Genomic DNA, 24,666 nt, shown 5'->3' with positions numbered 1-24,666 from the left:
GCTGTCATTTTAACTAACAAAAAATATGCATAAGCTTATGCAGGAAAAGTTCATTTGTAACACAATACAGAAATTTTTTTTGACTAACTTAGAGTTTCTTTTGTGACGTGGATGGCGAGCTCACCAAGAAGGCGCAATGGAGATCTGTCATCGAACCTCAAGCGACATCGAAGACCAAATCTGATGTTCTAGGATTTTCCCATCTCGCAAGGTCTCTAGATATGTTTTCAAGGACATCGTCGTCGTTGACTGTGAATATGGCGTCGATGGCGGCTAGTGATGACTGATGCGAAGAACGATGGCGTTGATGGCGTCGCTGCGTCGATGGCGTTGACGGCGTCCCTGCTTCGATGGCGTCGATGGCTAGTAGGTACGTTTGAGGAGTAGAAAGGTGAGAGATGGAGTGTTTCAGATAGCTCAAGAGGGTTTCAAGAAGAGAGGAGCTCAGGAGGTTTCAAGGAGGGAGAGATAAAGTTTTCAGAGACAGGGGAAAATCTGAAAATTTGTCGAGCGCGAATTCACTTAAGTGGCCTTTTTTTAGCGTGTTTTAAAAGACGACGCTTGTTAATGAGAGATAAGGTTTTCAAAGACGGGGGAAAATTTAAAAATTTGTCGAGCGCGAATTCACTTAAGCGGCCTTTTTTTAGCGTGTTTTAAAAGATGACGCTTTTTATAAAAAAATCGTCATCTTTACATATAATAGACGACCCTTTTAAAAAAAAAACCGTCGTCTTTACATAATCCGTCATTCGTTTGTTTTAAAATTAAGTCGTTTATTATGATTTACAACGTTTTTAATTTCTTAATGCCGACGTGGTTTGTGGGTTTTATTAATAATATTTTATTCTATTTAATTCGAAATATTCATAATAAATTTAAAATAAATCCAAAAAATGCAACGTCAACTCCTATGAAGTCATTGAGATATTTTCTTCCCCCTTAAGCTTTAAAAAATTAAGTTTGAGTTATACAAATTTAAAATTACCACCAAAAAGAAAAATGTTTTCATGAGTCACAACATCACTTATACTTTAATGGTTTAGGGTTTAGGGTTTAGGGGGATAAAGGTTTATTTTTGGGGTTTAGGGTTTATGGTTAATATATATTAGGCCGTAAAACCATAATCCCTTTTCTAAAATTATTTAAACATATATATATAATTTAGGGTTTATATTTTATGGTTTAGGGTTTAGGGTTTAGGGTTTAGGGTATAGATGTAATAAGCGTCATGTTTATTTATATTGTTAACGACGGTTTTTTTGTTTTCCGTCGATGATTATCGAAGAGCGCATTTCTAAACCATGATTTCTTTAAAATGACGTTGTACACACATAACAACGTCATAGTTTTTTAAAAAGCGACGTAAAAGGCTTTTCAAACGACGCTATTTTTCAAACCGTCGTCTTTACATATAATAGACAACCCTTTTTATTAAAAAACCGTCGTCTTTACTTCATAATAGACGACCCTTTTTATAAAAAACCGTCGTCTTTACATATAATAGACGACCCTTTTTATAAAAAAACCGTCGTCTTTACATATAATAGACGACCCTTTTTATAAAAAAACCGTCGTCTTTACATATAATAGACGACCCTTTTTATAAAAAAACCGTCGTCTTTACTTATAATAGACGACCCTTTTTATAAAAAACCGTCGTCTTTACATATAATAGACGACCCTTTTTATAAAAAACCGTCGTCTTTACTTCATAATAGACGACCCTTTTTATATGAAAACCGTCGTCTTTACATATAATAGACGACCCTTTTATATGAAAACCGTCGTCTTTACTTCATAATAGACGACCATTTGCATATAAAAAGGGTCGTCTTTACTTCATAAAAGACGACCCTTTTTATAAAAAAACCGTCGTCTTTACTTAATAATAGACGACCCTTTTTATAAAAAAAAACCGTCATCTTTACATATAATAGACGACAGTTCTTTCAAAACAACCATGTCTTTACCAAAAAAAGGACACTTGATTTTTAAAAGACGACGCTTGTCATACCTGCTGTCGTTGTTTTTTGGTCAGATTTTAACTCTAAAGAAAAGTTTTTTAATAAGACGACACTTTTTTATTTGTGTGCGTCGTTATAAAAAAATTCTCAACAGTATCTCCATTTTTTAGTTGTTTAAGTCACTTATCCACAACGGTTTTTTGTTACCGTCGTCGTTTTAAAAACAACGACGGTTTTTTGTTCTACCGTCGTCTTTTTCTGGTCGTCTTTTGCCCTTTTTGTAGTAGTGTCTTCCCTTTTTTTACATTTCATTTGAATGCCGTCATTGTCTGGAAACAAGATTCTGTCAAATTGAGGAAATCTTTCACTGGTTTTTATTAAATACATAAGTCGATACTTTCACGACGCCAAAAGACGACAGTTCTGTCTTGTTTTCGACGATAGAATGGACACACGACGGTGGTTAAAAACCGTCATGGTGTGACAATTAATATGTCGGTAACAAGATAAAACCGTCGTCTTATGGGAGAAGAACAATCGTTTTGTGTTTGTCTTTGTAAATTTTAAACCATGTCGGTTATTATGAGTGACCGACGTAGTGTATACACTTTACGTCATGAAAGATATAAAACCGTCGTCTTATTTCCATACATGGTCTAAGAGACTGTTTAATAGGACGTCGCTGTTTTAGTTTTACCGTCGTTGTTTTGTTATTATTACGTCGTTTCTGTTTAATAACCGACGTTGTTTTCCTTGCAGATTAATTAAAAATGGTTTCGAAATCTCAAAACAAGGAAGCTCAAGCGTCAAAGGCCAAATCAGGTTCAAAGGCACAAGGGGATGAAGCCAAATCAGTTTCAAAGGCTCAAGTGGAAGAAGAAAAATCAACTCAAAGCAAACCCTCGAAGAGGATGAGATTTGCCTCAACCTCCGAAAAAGACTCGAGCACAGCCACATTTGTTGAGGAGCCAAAATCCGGCCGCGGTATCAGCACAATGAGCCGTGTTGTGAAGAGGAAAATTGAGAAGGTTAAGCCTGTGGTTGAGCTCAATAAAAAGGGCAAACCACATGGCAAGGCTGCTGTTGAGATGCAGTCTTACATTGGTGTTTTGGCACACACCAGAGTCCCTCTTGTGGACAAGAAATGGACTCAATTGCCCAAGGACGTGAGGGAGCAGATTTGGGAAGCTGTTCAAATATCCTATGTTATTGGGGATGGGTGCAAGAACATGGTCTTGTCGTCTGCCGCCAAAAAATGGAAGGATTTCAAGTATAACGTAACTAAGCATTTTATCCTTCCATTCGCACATGACAAGGAGAAGTTAAAAGAAACCCCTGCACTTTATAAGTTCATAGATAAATCGCAATGGGATGCCTTCGTAGCTTCAAGGTTAACCCCAAATTTTGAGGCTAAGCATGCTGAGCAGAAAGAGAGGAGGGAGAAATTGGAGTACAACCATAGGTTGTCTAGAAAAGGGTATTTTGGTTTGGAGGACCATTTGATAGAAACCATGCCCAATGTTGAAGAAATCAATCGAGCTGTTCTATGGAAGAAGGCAAGAGAAGATAAAACAGGAAACATCCCTGATCCAAAGGTTGCAGAGAAGGCAAAAATAATCGTAAGTCTCACTAACTCTGTTCTAAATTTGAAAAACAGAGTGTTTTATTTTGGTATAGACGTCGTTTTTCTTTAAATAAGCGCCGTTATCAAATAAACACCACGACGGGCTTAATTTACCGACGTTTAAAAATGAATAGGACGTCGGTTTTTGAATAAAGTAGACGTCTAGATAGAATTAATACGACGCATTAAATTCCTCTATGAACTGTGTTTTTGTTTTAAGTTTACTCACGCACACACTCTCCCTCTCTTTGTCTATTTCACTGAAATTTGTGGTGCACAATTTCTGGAAAAGAATGCATTTTTCAATCGAGTTTTTCACTTCTTCATTAAAATTTACGTCGGTTTTATCTTATCTAGACGTTGGAATGTTTATACAACGACGGTAATTTTGTGCAGCCATATGAAATTAAGTCCTACGTCTGTTTGTTCAATAGTCCGTCGTCTTACTTTAAATACTACGACGGTTTTGATTTATGTTTAAATCTGTTTTATTTAGAATATACGACGGATTTTTATATACCGATGTTGTAAATTATAAACAATGACGGTATTTAAATACAGACGTTTTAAATTAATACTACGTCAGTAATTTAATAAAACCGTCCTTGTTTATAATTTACAACGTCGGTATATTTATCTGTTTTACACCCTGCTCAGTTTCTAACAATCTCTCTTTCTCTCTTTTAGGATGATTTGCAAAAGCAAGTCTCCGAAGGCACTCTGACTGTCTCCGGGACCAATGATGTCTTGACTCTTGCTTTGGGAACCCCCAAGCATGGTGGGAGAGTCAGAGGAGTTGGTGCTGGCGTTACCCCAACTCAGTTCTTCAATTTTCCGAAACAGCAGAGAGTGAAATTTGGTGACAAATTGAAGGAAAGTGTGAGGGAGGCAGTCAGAGAAGAGACCTTGAGGATTGAGGCGAAGTCAAGGGAAACTATAATGGAAGCAGTCAGAGCAGAGAGGGAGGCTATGTTGGCATATTTCCGTCAACTAGTTCCTAATTTTGATCCTAGACAGATGCTCAAAACCCCAATTCCTCCAATTACTTTACCCCCTCAAGGTCAAAGCCCAAAAAATCCAATGTCTGATAAGGCAAGCTGCTCTGGGGCCACTGGTATCAGACCCCTAGCTTTGGAATTAGAAGATCAGAAGCCTGAAGCTGATACTGCTGGAAAACAGACAGAGGACACAGTAAAATCTCTGCTATTTTCTATTTCTGCCTTTTAAATTTTAAATAGACGTCGCTCCTTTTAATATCCGACGCTAAAATTTAAATTAACGACGGTTTATACGTCTTTTTCTTACAAGACGCGTCGTTTTTAGTTAAATACCACGACGCTCGTCGTTTTTAGTTAAATATCACGACACTTTTACTTGTTTTGCAAATTATTAGACATTAAAAATAACGACTGTGTTTTCTGCCGTCGTCTAACTCTTTTATAAACCGTCATCTATTTCATGATTTCATTAACTGCATATTAATTAGACAACCTTTCTATAGTATAGCGACGTTATAAATTCCACACAACGACGGTTATTTATTTACCGACGTGTATAACCTTTCCTCCGTCAGTATTTACTAGAAACCGTCGTTTATATTATATACCACGTCTGTTTTTTGGGTTTAGTTAGAGTCGTTTATTTTAGTTCACACACAAACTAACTTATATTTCTTTATTTATTTCTTGTAACAGGATCTCTCAAAGCTAGACATGCCACCTTGACAGGACCCGACCCAAATTCCACTTTGGAATCCGAGCCGAACCTTGTGCGTGTCCGACACCTGGCAAGTGCCGAGCGCAACTGACCTAATTGCCTTTCTAGCCAAAATTCAAAGAAAATCAAGTACGACTTCAAGCCTCAACAATTCAGATAAATCATTCTGTTAACAAATTTAATTCTGATTCTTAGAACATTCTCATAATAGTATTAGATTCCAAATAACTTAACTGTACTACCTTTCAATTCATTATCCTCGCGGCTACACCTAGAATTCTAGGTTGCCTACGTACCCTTAACCAGGGATCAAGCCACACGTAGTTCTTTCCCTTTATACATTGCACCTGTTATACTTGCACAGAAACAAAACATGTTTATTTATATTTATATAACAAGTCATACGTTTGCATAAACCTTCACACCAGTTTAAAACATTGTAAAATAAACATTCCTCTTCCACCTGGGTGTGTTTATCATTATCTGTCATTCCCTCGTGTCTTAGTTCATGACACGTCCTCGCAGGTCTCGGTAACACAAGGTCGCCCGAGCCGCAACCCTCGCAGGATTCAGGGGACGTTTAGTCGACCTGATCCGCATTACTCGAAATAGTTCGTATTCAAACAGCCCGAAAATGATATAGACGTCTACTTAGAGCCTTTGATTGATGATTTGAAATCTCTATGGGATGGGATTAGAGGAGTGTATGATGCCCACATAGGAGAATACTTTACACTCAGAGGTGTATTACTGTGGACAATTAATGATTTTCCTGCCTATGGAAACTTATCTGGTTGTGTCGTTAAAGGATATAAAGCTTGTCCAATATGCGGCGATGATACACCTAGTCACAGGTTGAAAAATGGCCACAAAATTTGTTACATTGGGCATAGAAAGTGGTTACCAATCAATCATCCATATAGGAGGCAACGTACAACTTTTAATGGGAAACCTCCCGAGCCATTAAAAGGAGAAGAAGTGCTGCATATGGTTGAAGATATTAATTACATATGGGGCTCGAAAAATGGGGGAAGTGTTGGTGAGAATGATGGTGACAGAGTTTGTTGGAAGAAGAAATCAAAATTCTTTGATCTCGAGTATTGGAAATACCTCCCTGTGAGGCATGCCCTAGATGTTATGCACATTGAGAAGAATGTTTGCGATAGTATCATTGGTACATTACTCGAGATCCTTGGAAAAAATAAAGATGGGATTGCTGCTCGGTTAGACTTATTGAACATGGGTGTAAAAATTGATTTGCAACCCGAGTATGGAGAAAGACGTACTCGCTTGCCTCCAAGGCCTTGGAATTTTTCAAGAGCAGAGAAGAGAGTGGTTTGCAATTCTTTTTATGGTATGAAGGTTCCTGAAGGTTATTCTTCAAATATAAAAAATCTTGTATCTTTAAAAGATTCAAGACTTATTGGCCTTAAATCTCATGATTGTCATACTTTGATGCAACAATTGCTCCCTGTGGCAATTCGTTCTATTTTGGAGAAGCCTGCAAGGTATGCAATAACTCGATTGTGCTTCTTCTTCAATGCTATATGTGCAAAGACGGTAGATGTTTCCAAGCTAGATAAGTTGGAAGAAGATGTAGTAGTTACTTTGTGTTTGCTTGAGAAGTACTTTCCCCCTTCATTCTTTGATATCATGGTTCATCTAGTAGTACATCTTGTCAGAGAAGTTCGTCTATGTGGGCCAGTATATTTTAGATGGATGTATCCGTTTGAAAGATATATGAAAGTGCTAAAGAGGTATGTTCAGAATCGTACTCGTCCCGAAGGTTGCATTGCTGAGCGGTATATAGCTGAAGAAGCTGTAGAGTTTTGTACCGAGCATTTATCTGATGTTAGTACAGTTGGAGTGCCTTCAAGCCAGAATATGGGAGTTTCAAAGCCATTATCAGGTTGCACAGTGAGCTTAGTTGATATGGACTTGTTGAACCAGGCACATCTATATGTCTTGGAGAATACGGAGGAAGTCCTACCTTATATCGAGTACGTATGAGTTTAATTTTTCATATGTAGTCATTTTAAATATTATTACTCCTTATGTTTATCTTATATACAAGGGACCGTAATGCGTGTTTTTTTCGTGTCAATTGTAGGGAACATATGATCCACATCAAGACCACTTATCCAAAATTTAGAAAGAGAACAAAGTGGCTACAAGATAAGCACAATAGCACTTTCATTCAATGGCTACGCTTTAAGGTATATATGTTATTGAATGACATATTGAACTTATTTTAATTTTCTTTCTTTCTATATATATGTTAGATTGAATTAAGATATATGTTTAATTTTCAGGTTCAAAGTGAATTTAATGGGGAAGACAATAATGGCATATCAAAAAATTTGAGGTGGTTAGCAGCTGGTCCAAGCATGGCAGTGCCATCATATAGGAGCTAACTTGTTAATGGTGTCAAATTTAACACCAAGGCACTAGATGATGTGCGAACTGTCCAAAATAGTGGAGTTTATTTACTTGCACATACTATGCAAGTTGCTAGTGCCAAGGATAAAAACCATATTGTCTCCAATATGAGTTTTTATGGGGTTATTCAAGAAATTTGGGATCTTGACTACCAAAAGTTTAGAATTCCAGTCTTGAGGTGTGATTGGATAGATAACACTTCGGGCCTTGTAGTCGACGAACTTGGATTTACCCTTGTAGATCTTAGTAAAATTGGACATAGGAATGACCAATTTGTTATGGCTTCTCAAGTCAAACAAGTATTTTATGTTGACGACCCAATGCATCGTGGTTGGTCGGTAGTGTTATCAATGCCTAATAGAGAATATAATGATGTTATTGGTGATGATGTGCTAGGTGATATTAGAATTGAGTGTGAGCCATTTACTAGAGGGATACCAAATGTTGACACATTTGATGACCTAGTGGGTGAGTTTGGGAGTTAGAATATTAGAGATGGGTGTGAAGATATATGGATTGATTGATTGTTGTAATGTATGACATTAGTTATGCAGTTAATTGTATGACATTAATTCATTTCTCTATATATCATTTTAATTCCGATAACATTTTCATTCTGCAGGCTTTGGGCACGACAAATCAAAAATTAAAAATAATTGGTTAAAGCTGAAAATACGACGGTCAAGTTACAAAAATCGCAAAAAGAGACGTCTACAAAACAACCAACGTCGGGTTTTCACAACCGACGTGGAATGACAACGCAAAAATGAAATAAAACCCGCCATTTGAAAAAGAAAACACGTCGGTTAATTAAAATTCATTTCAAAACGGTTAATAAATATTTAAAACAACGACGGTAAATAAAATAATTAACGACGAACAATAAAGTATAACACAACGGCAGAGTTCAAACCGACGAATTTACGAATATAATCAATTGATGATTAACGTCGTAAAAACATTGTTGCACGTCAGTTATAATTAAGGGTTGATTACAATTTAGTACCCTGTACTTACACCCTTAAGACATGTTAGTCCCCGTATTTTCAATATTAACAATCGCATACCCCGAGCTTGTAAATTTTTTACAATCCGATTCCACCGTTAGGTTTCCGTCAGATTCCACCGTTAGTTGCCTATGTGGCACTATGGTCCCACTTTTTTTTTAATTTAAATTTTAAATTGATTAAAATATTAAAAACCATAAAACCAAAAAAAATTAAAACAAAATATCTCTCTCTCTCTCTGATCAAGCTCCAACAGCCCAACCTGCAACCATATCCCACAAACCCAGAAACCCCCCCACCCCCCTCATCAAAAGCTCTTCAGAAACTTCATTTTCTTCCTTAATCAAGTTCACAAACTCCCTAAATGCAATTTCCCGAAGCTTTTCTGGGTCTTTCGAAACTAACAAAACACCATTGTTCCAACCCTTTTCCTTATTTCCCTTACCCAAGAAAACCCTTGACTCGTGTGAGAGCAAGCGAATGACGAGCTCTTTGATCAGATCTGCGACTTTTTGCTGGTCTTCTTCTTCCATTTGTGAGAGAGAGAGAGAGAGAGAGAGAGAGAGAGAGAATCGCAGGGGGTGGAGGGAGAAGAAAATCGCAGGGGTGATGGGTTCTGGGTTCATGGGGGATAGGGTTGTGGGTTGTGGATTCTTGGGTTGTGGCTTCGTGGTGGTCACGGGGAAATCGCAGGGGGTGGAGGGAGAAGAAAATCGCAGGGATGGATGGGTTCTGGGTTCATGGGGGCTGGGGTTCTAGGTTGTGGTTCTCTGGTTGTGGGTTCGTGGTGGTCATGGGGAATCGCAGGGGGTGGAGGGAGAACAAAATTGCAGGGATGGCTAGGGTTCTGGCAACCACCCAGACTCCCTCCCCCTTCCCCTCGATTTCTTCTCCCCCTGCCCCGACCCTAAACTCCAAAACCAGAGCCCTCGCGATTTTCTTCTTCCCCCATTCACCGATGACCACCACCCGCACCCAAACCAACCTAAAACCCCAGCCCGCAACCACAGACCCCCTCCCCCTCCACCCGATTTCTTCTCCCTCTGCCCGACTCCAAACTCTAGTCCCCGTCCACAAAAAACCAACGATTTTTTTTTTTTTGCAAAACTGGGAAATTTACCAAAACTGCAAAAGTCTCAAACTTTGAGAAAAGAAAACTTGTTGCCTTTTGTTTTCTTTCCATCAGTTCATGATCTACCAAACAGGGGAGAAGACACAAGCCAACCCAAAATTCTCATAACCACATTCAACACCCAAATTCAAAAACCAACGATTTTTTTTTTCCCAATATGTTGGTTTTTTATTGTACAAAGAGAGAGAGAGAGATAGGGAGAGAGCGGAGAGGAGAGGAGAGGAGAGAGAGAGATGCAGACCGTCAGATCTCACCGGAAAGCATCGGCGACGGTGGGAACAAGCTCTGAAGGATGGAGAGAGTGGTCGCCAAGTTGTGGTTGGTAGGTGGGGATTGGAGTTTAGGGTCGGGGCAGGGGGAGAAGAAATCGAGGGGGAAGGGGGAGGGAGTCTGGGTGGTTGCCGGCTGGGGTCTTGGTTCGTTTGGAGGTGGGGGTTTTGGAGGATGGCTGCGAGTGGGCATGGTGGAATGAAGGGGAGAAGAAAATCGCAGCGGTTTGGGAGAATTTTTACAGAGAAACAGAGAGAGAGAGAGAGAGAGAGAGAGAGAGAGAGAGAGAGAGAGAGAAATTTTTTGATTTTTTGATTTTTAATATTTTATTTATATTTTAATCAATTTAAAATTAAAAAATTAAAAAATGTGGGACCCACAATGCCACGTAGGCAGTTAACAGAGAAAATCTAACAGAAACCCTAACAGCGGAACCACATTGCAAAAAATTTACAAACTAAGGGTATGCAATTGTTAAAATTGAAAATACGGGGACTAACATGTCTTAAGGGTGTAAGTACAGGGTACTAAATTTTAATTAACCCTATAATTAAACAATTGACGTCTCGGAGAATACACACGTCAAAAAAGGTTATAAAAGAGACTTAACAAAGACTAGCCACGTCATGGAATAAATAAATCACCGACGTAGTAAGCGTATAACAACGTCGAATAATTGAATTCTTGGGACATAGTAAATTATAACCACGACCATCATTTTACAATAACCGACGTCAAATCCATAACTCAAGGCATTTCGTTACTTTTTAACGACGGTTAGGATAAAAGCAATGACGTCTCAGAGATTACACACGTCTAAGTGGCTCACAAAAGAGACTTTTAAAATGCCAACCACGTCAAAGTCTACAACCACCGACGTTGTAAAACACTAACAACGTCCTAAAATGTGACTCCTAGGCCGTAGTAAATGGATTAAACATGACAGGTATTTTAATTAACTGACGTGTAATCATATAACAACGTCGAATAATTGAATTCTTGGGACATAGTAAATCATAACCACGACCTTGATATTACAATAACCGACGTCAAATCCATAACTCAAGGCGTTTCGTTACTTTTTAACGACGGTTAATATAAAAGCAATGACATCTCAGAGATTACACACGTCTAAGTGGCTCACAAAAGAGACTTTTAAAATGCCAACCACGTCAAACTCTACAACCACCGACGTTGTAAACCACTAACAACGTCCTAAAATGTGACTCCTAGGCCGTAGTAAATGGATTAAACATGACAGGTATTTTAATTAACCGACGTCTAATGTTAAATTTACGTCGTTTGTTTCTATGTTCAAGCCGTCAAAATAATTTTCAACGTCTGTGGTGACCTAAAGGGTCGTGGTTATGTTTTATTTACGTCAGTTCAAGTAAATATACCCCATGTTAAATATTTAAGACGTCACTTTTTTTGACAAAAGTGACGTCTAATTTACCATGTTATGTTTTTTAGACGTATGTTTTTTTATTTAGTGAACGTAGTATTTATTAACCACGACGGTTTCTACGTTTTACACGTCGGTTTTGTTTTATTTAGAGACGTTGATAAAAATATTTACGTCGGGTTTGTAGTTGTTTTTGACATTTAACATTATTTAAACGTCTGTGTTTTACTAAAACCGTCATCTAATATAGTCGGAAGTTGTCTTTTTATGCTTTTATGTATGAAATTGACGTCGGTTTTAGTGTTTTTTATGACGTGTAATATATTAACCACGTCGGTTATTTGCCGTCGTTATTTCATGTGTTAAAAGACGGCGGTCGATTTCTCGTCGGTTGTAAAACATGATACACGACGGTGGATTCCCGTCGTCTATTTCGTTTTTCGTAGTAGTGGTGGGAGAAGAACTTTTGGATTGGGTAGCGAAAACTAAAACTTTTTATGACCAACTTGTTTCGTTCAAAACTATCCGATGTTCCAAAAAAGTAGAAGCCTTTGCTCTCACCGTTGATGACTTGAAAAATTTAGTGGTCTCCAGAGACATCTTCTAGAGGAGTTCAAAATCCGAAGTTTAGACAACTCTTAGCCGTTGAAACTTCATACAGTTGGCACTTCCTTGCAACAAGATTGATATGAGATACTAGACAATGCTTAAGATGAAATTACAGCAAGATTGATATGAGATACTAAACGAGGTTATTATTTCTATTTTCTTCATTTTCATTTCGTGGTTTCCTTTTTTGAGAAATAAATTTTGTATGAAACCGAAAACAGAGGGCAAAAGCCCAAAGATATAGAACCACAATGTGGATCATACTTTTCTTGTGTAATTTGATAAATTAATTGCATGTGTCGTGCCTCAGGCAAGCCGAGCTTTTTAATTATTTAATTCACTTCGTCACCAATGAGTATTGTCTTCTGTTAGTTGAAGGACTCCCATTTGTGTAGCGACTGATGTTAGGAAATTAGCCCTCCTCGTTAGTGTGAAGAAGGTACATATTTGCAAGGTTTAGCAAAGAAAGCACAAACCAGTAATCACCCTTTATACACCCCTTCTCAAATGCGTGAAGAATTACTCTACCCAAACCAGTAATCATCGAGCTCTAACAACCAAATGAATCACATCCCTTTGATGCCTCACTTGTTACCCAAGAGCTGTATATACACACACTTACCCAGTAATCATACGCATGCACCCAATTTAATTCCCAACCGAGCAATATATACCCAAATGACCAAGGCCTTCACCTTCAATTTTTGGGAAATAAACTCTGTATGAAACCTAAATAATAGAGCAAAAGCCCAAAACTACAAAAAAAAAACCAAGCGAAAGAAATATAAGAATTACAGGACCTATCTCTTTAGAGCCCAAAACTAAAAACTGAATTTGATTAGAGCAAACGGGATATCAATGGTATTATGGGAAGAAAAAAAAAATCATTAAAAACACTCTAGGTGGAACATACTGAGATGGATCATGGATATATATCGAAGGATTAATATCAATGCTTAATCTTTTGAAATGTATTAATCAAAATTGAAACTTATACAAGAATTAGGATTGAATATATAGTTACATTAACACCCCTAGAGGTTTTGGTGTCTCAAAAATTACACGAACACCCACCGAAGGTTTCATTTTGGTTTCACAAAACTCCTTTTGATTTAAGAAACTAAAGCTGATGTGTACAGTCTTCAAAGTGGGGCTAGAATTTTAAACCTCTTTTGCTTTGGCTGATGGTATGGAATGATTGAAGAAGTGCAAAGGTACCCTATGATATGCTACTCTTGATTTTAACGTAATCGGTAGGTTTAGACTAGAGCTTGTGTAACATGTTTCATTCATACCCCTTTAGGATTCTCTTGCACTCTTTCCTCAAGGTTCACCATGAGTAGTCCAAAGTAAGTCTTGTCCAAAAAAAAATTAAAAGCCTTATACGGGGCAATTCTTGCAACCTCAAGGCTCAAGCTTTATTCTTTCATCTTTTGTTCTTTTTCTTTTGATCTTATGGTTACAGATGTACTCCCTTCTTTTAGCCACAGTATTATTATGCTCTCTCCATAACTTTACAATTTCGTTGTTTTTTAATTAACTGTTAATCAAACTAAAAGTACGTTTGTTCTTTTCTTCTGGTTTGGGGAATTGTTTATTCAATTTTCGGGGTATATTACAATAACTTTTCAATTTTCGGGGTGTTTGTTCTTTTCTTCTGGTTAAATAAGCATGTCTCAAAGTTTCGTTAAAAATTTACATATTTGTATAACAATTTTCATAATTTTTGTTCAATCTTGACCGATATCGATATTTCCATAAAAATTTATGTATTTTGAGACCCGATATTTCAGAAGTGATCGAAGTTTAACACCTTGCTTACAATATCCCAAAGGAATTAACAGCATCAATTAGAATAGTTGCTTCATTTACTTTTTATCTTTAACATCACCGACCTGTTCTCTGTAGATAGGTATTAGCTGACTAGAGTCAACTGTCCAGCTCATCAAGTTTTGTTATTGTCCTGTATAAAAGGCAATTGTGCTTTCATTCAATGCATATACAGACAAATAGAAATCAGTTCTCTCCAGCTTTTTTTCGTTTGGTCTTCTTCGATTCACACACATCCTCTGTTTCCATGGAAAGGTTACGTTACAATAACTTGGGGGAGATGGAAGAGGGAGAGTTAACCCATCCTCCCAGGTAAGTCGTCATTTGTTTTTCTAATGCATACATATATATATATATATATATATATATATATATATATATATATATATATATATTACAGCTTTATTCACGAATATGGGGGATTTGATTGAACTGTCGAATGAGATCACCATTAGTTAATTACATCAAGAATTATTATTTTGAGATATATTGTTCAGGTTGGTTTATACGAAAACCAAAAAGGGTAATCAGAAATATTTATTTTAAGATGACTTTCGTTGAAGAAAAGTAGGAAAACCACTTACTAATGCAATGTTTATATTTCAGGACTATCGCTGAGATTATTATTCATGTTCTCGAACGTCTGGCCGATATCGAGGGGTTAGTATATATGCATATAACTTTTGGTCGAAAGGTTCATTATTGTTTTCTTATATATATGTTAAACTCTTAATTTATGCCTATATTGAAATCAAAAGGACAAACTAACCTGTAGTTGTTTATATTTCAGGACTCTCATTGGGATTATCGTGAGGTTAGTATATGTATATACATACCTTTTGGGGTTTTCCTTATAGTGTAGCTAGTACTTAGCTTGCTAGTCTTTTTTTATTTTATTTTATTTTATGATTTAGGTTTATTGGTTCTCATTATTCATTATTGTTTTCTTATATATGTTAATTAATTTAAAGAAATTTATAATAAAACTCATTTCTTATATTGAATTTTTATATAAATCCTAAAACCTATAAATTGAAGAAAAAAACCAAAAAAAAGTAAGCTGTAATATTTTTTTATTTATAATTTGAATGATGTGTGAAATACGATTATTATCCTTTGCGTTATGATTTTTAGAAAAAAGAACATTGATGGTATTGTTTTAATTTCAGAATTTTCAAGGGCTGTGTGATATATTTAGTCCATTTGAAAAGTGAAATTAATTTTTCCCAAAGATTTTGGTATTGTAGAATTTTTCTATATTTTGGGCTTTAAGAGCTTACTTGTGAAAACCCTATTAATTTATGCCCATATATTAAGCCAGTAAATACAAGAAGTCAAAGGGACAAACTAACCTGCAGTTATTATTTCAGGACTATCATTTGGAATAGGCTTATTATCACAAAAGGTCCCTAAGGTTTACGAAACTATCAGATTTCATCCTTAATGTTTTTTTGTGTCATTAGTGGTCCTCAAGGTTAGTATGTATGATCACAAATGGTCCCTGCCGTTAGATTCCGTCAAAAACTCTGTTAGTTTGCTGATGTGGCATATATATATATCACAAAACATCCCTGAGGTTTACACACCTATCACAAATGGTCCCTGCAAATTTTTTAAATTTTTTAAATTTAAAATTCATAAAATTTTGGTTTTATTTTTTAAATTTTATGAATTTTAAATTATTTTAAAATATATATTGTATTTTAAATACACATGACACTATATTATTTTAGATGTGGGCTCCACATAGATGCCACATCAACAAACTAATGGAGTTTTTAAAAAATAATTTAAAATTCATAAAATTTAAAAATGAAAAAAACCAAGGGTTTAGGGATTATAAATGGTCCTTAAGGTTAAAATCCTTATATAAATGATTTTTTCATTTTTAAATTTTATGAATTTTAAATTATTTTAAAAAAACTTCATTAGTTTGTTGGTGTGGCATATATGTGGAGCCCACATCTTCAAAAATATAGTGTCATATGTATTTAAAATACAATATATATTTTTAAATAATATAAAAAAGAAAACCAAAATTTTATGAATTTTAAATTAAAAAATTAAAAAATTTCGCAAGGACCATTTGTGATAGATGTGTAAACCTTAGGGATGTTTTGTGATATGTATATATGCCACGTCAGCAAACTAACGGAGTTTTTGACGGAACCTAACGGCAAGGACCATTTGTGATTATAGATACTAACCTTGAGGACCACGAGTGACACAAAAAAACATTAAGGATTCAATCTGATAGTTTCGTAAACCTTAGGGACCTTTTGTGATAATAAAGCCTTTGGAATATTAAGAATGTTGTCGCAGATGTGGCTGAATTCGTGAGGTTAGTATATGTATATACCCTTTGGCAGTTTTTTTTTGGTTGAAAAATTCTACGATTGCATTCATAATTTAACCAAAAAAATCAATGGCCACAAATGGACAATACAAACTAGCTACAAAAAACCCTTATAATAACGGAGCAATCTAAAATAAAAAAAATGTAGGGATCCCTTTAGTTTTTTGACATGTGACAAACCACTTAACAACACTTAACTTCATCACCCCATCCTCCCCTCCGACTTAAGCCCTCTTGGATAGAACCCAGCCCGACCACCACCACCCGTCTTGCTCCTCTCTCTCTCTCTCTCTCATCCAAATTCTCTTATGTGCTTTAAAAGGGTTGCAACGAGTCTGAATCTTCCATATACATTATTTGATGTTTATCTACGGTGTTGGTGGTTTCAAAAGGCATCTTCCCAAACGGCTGTTGCCCACTGGAACTCCAGCTCCTCACCCTTTGATGAATCTGATGACAATTATGTTACTGTTTGCACCACAAATACCAACTTCCAACAACTCCAATACAACCTATTTCTTCTCTGAATTAGATACCTTGCGATTGATAGCAACCTCAACAGTATAAGAAATGAACCCAATTTGGGATTTTCCTTCTTCCACCAGTTGAAGGGAGATGAGTTTCCAACAAGATATTCCACGAATCTTATGCTCGTGAGGTTTAGGTTGGTTGGGGAAGGGTGGAGTTGGTCTGTGCCCCAGGGGGGGTGTGGGGTGTGAAGGGAAAACTCTACAACCAAAATTTGAGAGTATAAATCACCTAGCAAGCCATATCTAATATGAAATCAAAGTAAGAGCAGAAGTATTAAATAAACTAGGGATTCATGCAAATCTCATTTGGTCCAAATCTTTAAGTCTATGAAAGTGTGCACCAAAGACCCTCTAAATCCTATTTGAGAGAAAGATAAGATGTTCTTACCCTTGGAGCGAATCTTCAAACCAAGAATGGTGTTCAAGTAGAGGGAGTGGTCCCTTTCTTGTTGGCTCTCCCTTTGATGTTGATTCTCCACCTTATAGCTCTCCAAATAGGTACAAAGATATGCACCTCCACAAAGCTCTTCACCAAGGATTGAATGGGATGAGAGAATGAGTAGACAACAAGTGAAGAGTGGTTCTAGCACCCTCACTTAATGTGATAGATTCAAGGGGTTAGGGAGAAAGAGTTCGATGTTTTCTCTCTTCCAATTTCACCAACTTGAAAACCCTAGGATGATAGGATTCCATAACTACACACTTATAGGATCAAAAATGTCACAAGAGTTACAAAAATGCCTCCAAGCCCTAGTGTAGCCACACCCCCCTTTTGTGTGTCATCTTTTGCTATCTTGGTCCAACACATTAATCATATAATGTGTCACATATGTGCCTAAGTTCATATGGTCAAATCCCTTTTGAATTTCCAAGTCATATGGGACCTTTAATTAAAGTTTCATAACTTTAATTGAATAATTAAATTAATCTAATCAATTTAATTACTCTAGTGACTTGACTAATTCAATCACTCACTTGTCTAATGAGTGTAGGTCCCGGTCATCCTTAGTTGACCAAGTCAAAGTGTCATGTCAACCATTTGACCTTTGACCTTTGACTTTCACATTGACTTTGACCAAGTCACAAAATCATTCATTCTCTTCATACTTTCCCAATAAAGGAGAAGCAGTGGGTATGAATGATTCACTCTGAATCAAGTGTGAATTGTATCCCTCTATAAAATTCTTGCTATTAGCGAAGACTAATTATAATTAGTCCTTATAGGGCTTCCACAAGCCATGAGTGACACCTAGCAGCATGTCATAGCTACCAAAGATAAAAAGAATTCATTTAGAGAACCTAGTCAGTTTGTGATTACAATGCAATTCGATCCTTCTCTAATTCAATACTCTATGTCATATTCTCGGGATATGGTAAACTTGTGTCAAAATCCCTAATATGACATCTCTTGATTATATGATTCAATTTGATGAAATTGCAAACGTTCTTGTTTCAATTTCCATCCAATACTTTGCCCAAAGATTCACGAAATCATATCTTTAGAGTATTCTCTCTTCTTACTAAGGGCAGAGATTCTTTGTTTTACATTCACCTGTCTCTGCGTACACGTTGAGAATCCTAAGGAACACCTTTAAGTCACATCATTTTGATACAACTGTATAGTGCTCTCAAAGAGAAACAAGATATACACAAGGCAACTGTGATGTCTTAGGTCTAAGGATTAATTTGCATTATCACAACTTAGAATTCTTTGTTTGACACTTGTGAGTAAGACTTCCATACAAGAATTCTAGAGTTGATCGCGTTTAGTGGACTCCATCTTCTACAGAGCACCTACACATCTGTCTCAATGTCTCTATATGAATGACTTGAGACTAGTCATCCTCCCAATTGAGTAGATATAATGTGTACCAGTCTTTGCGGGTCACTATTGTCCAATTGGTGATCTTATGACCAGGAACATTTTAGCATACGATATTTATATGTATGGAAAGGTCTCGTGCATCTAACTTCTTTAGACCACTTTCCATTTATATCTTAATTCATGGACTTGTTACTTTGTGTACTTTATGTATCTAAAGCAACACTCTTGCCCCTTTGATTATTATATATTATTTCCTTAGAATTATTCATTTTATATTGGCTTCTAGGGCATATATCTAACATGATGGGGTTGGGGACAATGTGAAATTTGAGTCACTTTAAGTTCCGGGGACAATATGAGAGAGAGACCATAATTTCAAAGGCATTAGTACAATTTTTTTTTTTTGGTCAAAGCCATAAGTTACATACAAGCCAAATACAAAAATCAGAATAATAAAAACAAAGGCCCAACCAAACAAAATAAAAGCCCAATCCAAAATACAAATAATTTAGGCCCAAAGCATAAAATTCCTGGAATCAAACCCTAGAAATAAGAAGCAGTTGCCGCCACCAGAAGAAGGTCCATGAGAATCGACAAAAGGGATCTGGAGAGCATGGGTTTGAAGGAGCTAGCCACCACCATGCATCAAGCTCAAACGATCCATGTATTTGTCAAAATTGACCATTAAACTATAGAGCCCACACCTCCATATCAAAATCTCATATTCGATGATGGATTGTAAAGGAGAAGCAATTGCAGCAAACCAGGTGACAACCATGAAAATCCTATGGAAAGATGAGGAGTTTTGGGTTTGAGACATGTAAAACCTTGATTTAGCATTAGTGCAATTAAGCTTTGATTTTATGTAAAACCTTTTTGTCGTTGAGTTTAAATAATATATATATATATATATATATATAGAAATTCTCCTATGCGGATATCCGGAGGTTATTATTGTGCGAACGCCATGTATTTTGTACTACCCCTCCCTACTTTCCTACCTGTTTACAATAGCATCCGCACAATAATAACATGCGGACATCCGGATAAGAGAATAACTGTATATATATATATATATATATATATATATATAATCCCCTTCCATTGAGGGATCCCTCAAATACACCATTCCCCTTACAAATTTTTTTCAATGATCTAAACCATCTATTTTTTAAGTCTAAATTCATAGATCATCCTTGCAAAAAATTAGACAAATCGAAAACCATTTCGACATCCAACTGTGTCCTACAAAATCAATGAACATGGTGCTTCAAAGAAAATACTAAAATTTCAATAACTCAATTGAGTGGTGAAATGATATTGTATTCAACTGATTTTTTGTATAGATGATCTTTGAATGATTATTTAAAAAATAGACGGTTTAAATTAGTGAAATACAATGCGGAGTGGGCCCTACAAGGGCGTCCCTCCAAATAAACTTATTTGAAGGATCCCTCAATGGAAGCTATATATATATATATATATATATATATATATGTTAGAGCATCCACAGTGGGGGGGTGTAAATTCGGGGGTGTAAAGCCACTTTTACATCCCCTTTACACCTCCGGGGGGTGTAAATATGTTTTTTGCTCCAGTGGGGGGTGTAAATTCGGGGGTGTAGCCGTGGGTCCCAGCCTTTTATGTTGACTTTTCTTCATTTTTCTTCTCTTTTCTCGGGTGGGTCCCGCCTGCAAGAGATGTAAAAATGTATGTAAATATACATTTTATTTTACATCCCCATGGTGGTGATGTATATTTACATCCATTTACATCTCACCATTGGAGACCATTCCGATGACTCGGGGTGTATATTTAACATACACCCCTATATACACCCCCCCACTGTGGATGCTCTTAGAGTCTTGATTGCTAAAACACAATCGAGAGTCCTTTTCCCCTTCTTCCATAAACCTCTCCTTCCTCTCCTTCCAACCAGAACCCCTCTAATCCAGTGCAAATAACTTCTTTGATTCTAGGGGAACGCCTTGGAATCATCCCATTTTGGCTAATAAATCGGACCTCTCTTCCCCCATCAAGTTGTGAAGAGTTTTCCCCTAGTTTTAGGCTGGGCTTTTGCTCCCTTGCCTCTTTGGCAAGCTTTTCTCTCCCCCTAGGTGTTTAGGGGTTGCTTCTCGGCCCTTTGGCTTGATTTTGGTTTGATCTTAGTAGATCTCCACCTTTGCCCTCCTATTATTTGTATTTTTGAAATTTAAGGGTTTGGTGCTTACTCTTCTAAGTTCTCTTTTATGTGGAGGTGGAGTTGATGGGATCTACTATCCTTTGGTGTTGTGGGATCATGAGGGGGGCTGGAGATACTGTGACTTTCTCTAAAATGTCAAGGTGAAATTTGAGTGGTAATACTCTTTCACTCTCTGGTGTTTCCAATCCCAAAGAAGTTTCAGACGTGGTTGTCAACATGATTTCTGTTCAACACTGGTTCCTGAGTTTTTTGGATCCTGTCATCTTCAACTCTGTGTGAGTTGAGATTTAAATACATGTGGAGTTTGCTTGTGAATTTTATTGTATATATTTTCTATTTTCTTGTTTGCAAGAACCCTCCTATGGGGCAGTATTCCTCCTGTGTAATCTTGTAATTGCCTCTAATATTAATGGATCTTCTCTATTCTAAAAAAAAAAAAAATTAATTAAAAAAATAATAAATTTCAGAATACGGATGCGACTAAAAGTCGTCCGTACATATGATTCGTTTTTCTTTTCCCTTCTGACTTCGTTTCTTATCAGCAAATATTTCAATGAAGGCGACCGTGTCAATGATGGAAGGAAAGAGAAGGGAATTCTTTGGTGCATCTTCTTCTCTTCATTGACGAGGAAAAATGCATTTATAATATAATGTATTGCAGTGTCAATAGATCCTGTGTTCTTTTACATTCCAGTCATCGATGAGAAGAACAAGTGCCTTGGAATCGACAAAAGGTTGAAGACTGTAGCTCTTTGGTTGCGAGCACTTCCTGATGCCGCTTTCGCACTGCAAACTATAAATTCTGTGCTTAGAATATTTAAAAGGGCGCGCGCGGTCGACTGTTTTGAAATACTTCTCCTCAGCTTTATGAGTATATTTATTGGTATATTAATTGGCGCTGTCCTTATCCTTCCCATCCCACAGGTAAGAGACTGAAATCTCAACTTTTGTTGCTTAAATAATGCAAACGTTGGAGTTTTTTTTTTTAATTTTATTTTTTATACATGCAAACGTTTGAGTTCCTAAATAAGTTTTTAATACCTATTTCATGCTAAAAATATTTTTAAATGTTTTTTAATACCATTTTAAGTCTAAATTCAATGGAGACCCTAAGTCCTCCCAAACTTTTGAATATAAAAAAAAAAATTTAAAACATACACACCAAATTTTAAAAAAAATTATAATACATGTATAATACACATAAGATGAAAAGGTTTGCACAAAAAGGGAAAGTTTCAGACTTTTGATAGGAAAGATAACCAAGAGATATATATATACATCAGCGAGAATAAATATATACTAGAATTTTTACACAAAAGGTTCTAGAGAGGTATCGAAGAAAATAAAAGAAAATTCCTAAAGCATAATATCCATGTTCATTGCAAGCTGTCCATGCCACATCAACTGTTGGAGCAATCTGGGTGTATTGAGCAATCTTGTTTTCAACGGCTATTATATTGACCCTTGACTGGGTGTGCTGAGAGGTGTTGTTAATTTGCTGATGAGGGAGGTATTAATATTATAGGATACACATAATCTACCTAAACAAAAGGTCAAAATGAAGATCACGTGTGTAAATGAAGAAAATGCATGAGCAGAAAATTGATTTTAAAACTCACAAATCGTATTCTCCTTTATTAGTATGCAATGAAGAAAGCCAATAGGAAGACAAAAATTAATATACCATCACATGCATAAAACTCACAAATCGTATATATTCTCTTTTGCCCGCAATAGCTATTACGATCAAGGTCTAAAATATCAATGATATCGGAAATATCAGTAGTCCAAAAACACGGAAATTTCAATGGAAATATCGGGATATTATTGATATTGATAAAAATTGAATAAAAACCACGGAAATTGTAAGAAAAACTTGGAAATTTTTATTGAAACTTTGGAGAATGTTTATTTAGTCAATTATCTATTAGTTTATCACAAAAACTTAGAAGGAAATGCATTGCATGATGGAGTTAACTGATTTAAGTTGATTATATAACAAGTTGGCAAACACTGTGAGTGTAGAAAATATGTAGTAATTAATGAAAAAAGATTAAACACACCATAATCATTTATATATAATGATTTACTAAAATATTTTACACTTTATACATTGCATTGTAAGATATATGCGTGACTTAGTACCACATAGAGTTCCTATGAGGTTCAAAATTTTCACTATCTTCATCATCTCTATGTGTAGAGTAAGTTCAAAATTTTCACTATCTTCATCATCTCTATGTGTAGAGTAAGTGTACTGTAAAGAGTAGTCATCAAATGATAAATCCCCAAAATAGTTTTGCTTGTAATTGTTAACTTGCCACCCATATGGATCTGAGATTGGTTGACATCGTCGATAAGCAAAATTATTTGAAGATTGAGTCTCGGATTCTTTCCATGAGCCGCTTGATTCCATCCCAAAAGGAAAGGTCAAAGATTCATTCTCATGTGAAAATTTGATTCTTGCAAAAAGAATTCAAAACAAAACAATATAAATATAAATATTTTAGCATATTATCAAAAAAACATAAGTGATATGGTGGTTAAGGCGTTGGAGGAGTAAAATGGGAGGGGTTCAAATCCCCTTTGTGTTTTTTTTTCTCCCTTTTTTTTTTCCTTTTTTTGTTTCCATTACATTTCAATATTTTCAATATTATATCGATATTACAGCGATATTTTGACAAAATATTGCTGAAGTGTGAGCGAAATTATCGACATCGATATTTTCCGATATTATCGATATTTATATATGTGCATGAATACGTTCCGAAATATCCATGATTCGAAAAAACGATAATATCCTCGACATTTCGTCGATATTATCGATATTTTAGACTATGATTACGATAATAGGAAAATCAGTCAAGGTCAACCTTGTCTTATGCGTACATGGTTAGATTTTGCTTATTGACTGGTTTCTAACCAGCTGTTTTTTTTCCCAATTGGCAATAGTAGTTTTCTTTTTCAAGTCAGGAGGCTCTGGACATTTCAGCCAAAGAGTGACCACCATGAACGTGTTTCTTGTTATGCATTATCTGGCAAGGGTTTTCCTAATCTACATATTCAGTAATTATCTCAAGTACAATACCAAAACACGGGTTCAAGCTGCATTCAAGTTTTTCTTCTACGTCCTTGCTAGTCATGTAAGTTCTATCTTCATCGCCATAACTCATAAATCACAATTTTATATCATATCTTTAGTTTTGTAACTACTACTTGACTAAGGGCTCGTTTCGGACCATAATTACTTATAGGAAAAGCACATTCCACGTGCTTCTCCATATAATCATTCCCAAACGAGCCCTAACACTAGTAAAAAAAAACCCCTTGCGCGACCAAACACAATTCGTCGCACAAAGTGACTTTGCGCGACGAAAATTAAACTTTGTCACGCAAAGTCTTACGCGACTAAATTTTGCGCGACGAAATACAAATCGTCGCACAAAGTCACTTTGCGCGACGACAAAGCATCGTCGCGAAAAGTAACTTTGCGCGACGAAACACTTAAATTCGTCGCGCAAAGTCTTGTGCGACGAAGTGTGGTTCGTCTCGTAAAGTCTTTTCAAAAATAAATTAAATAAAAAATTATTTTTAAAAATCTATGCATGACTTTGCGCGACGAAAGACAATAATTCGGTGCACAAAGTCTTGCGCGACGAAGTGTCATTCGTCTCGCAAAGTCTTTACAAAAATAAATAAAATAAAAAATTATTTTTAAAAATGTTTGGATGACTTTGCGCGACGAAATAATAATCT

The 24,666-nt window shown here is 36.1% G+C and overlaps 1 long non-coding RNA gene across 1 annotated transcript; it reads left to right on the top strand.

Moving 5' to 3' along the window:
- The first annotated feature begins 13,912 nt into the window (after positions 1-13,912).
- LOC148294778 (uncharacterized) lies at positions 13,913-19,544 on the top strand. Its single transcript, XR_015835128.1, has 4 exons — positions 13,913-14,308; positions 14,603-14,656; positions 14,787-14,810; positions 15,367-19,544. It is a non-coding gene; the product is annotated as an uncharacterized LOC148294778 (long non-coding RNA).
- The last annotated feature ends 5,122 nt before the right edge of the window (positions 19,545-24,666 follow it).

Source organism: Prunus avium, chromosome 4, assembly GCF_965620075.1.
Source record: "Prunus avium chromosome 4, drPruAviu1.hap1.1, whole genome shotgun sequence".
Classification (NCBI taxonomy): Eukaryota; Viridiplantae; Streptophyta; class Magnoliopsida; order Rosales; family Rosaceae; genus Prunus; species Prunus avium.
This window is presented reverse-complemented; position numbering and strand designations above follow the sequence as displayed.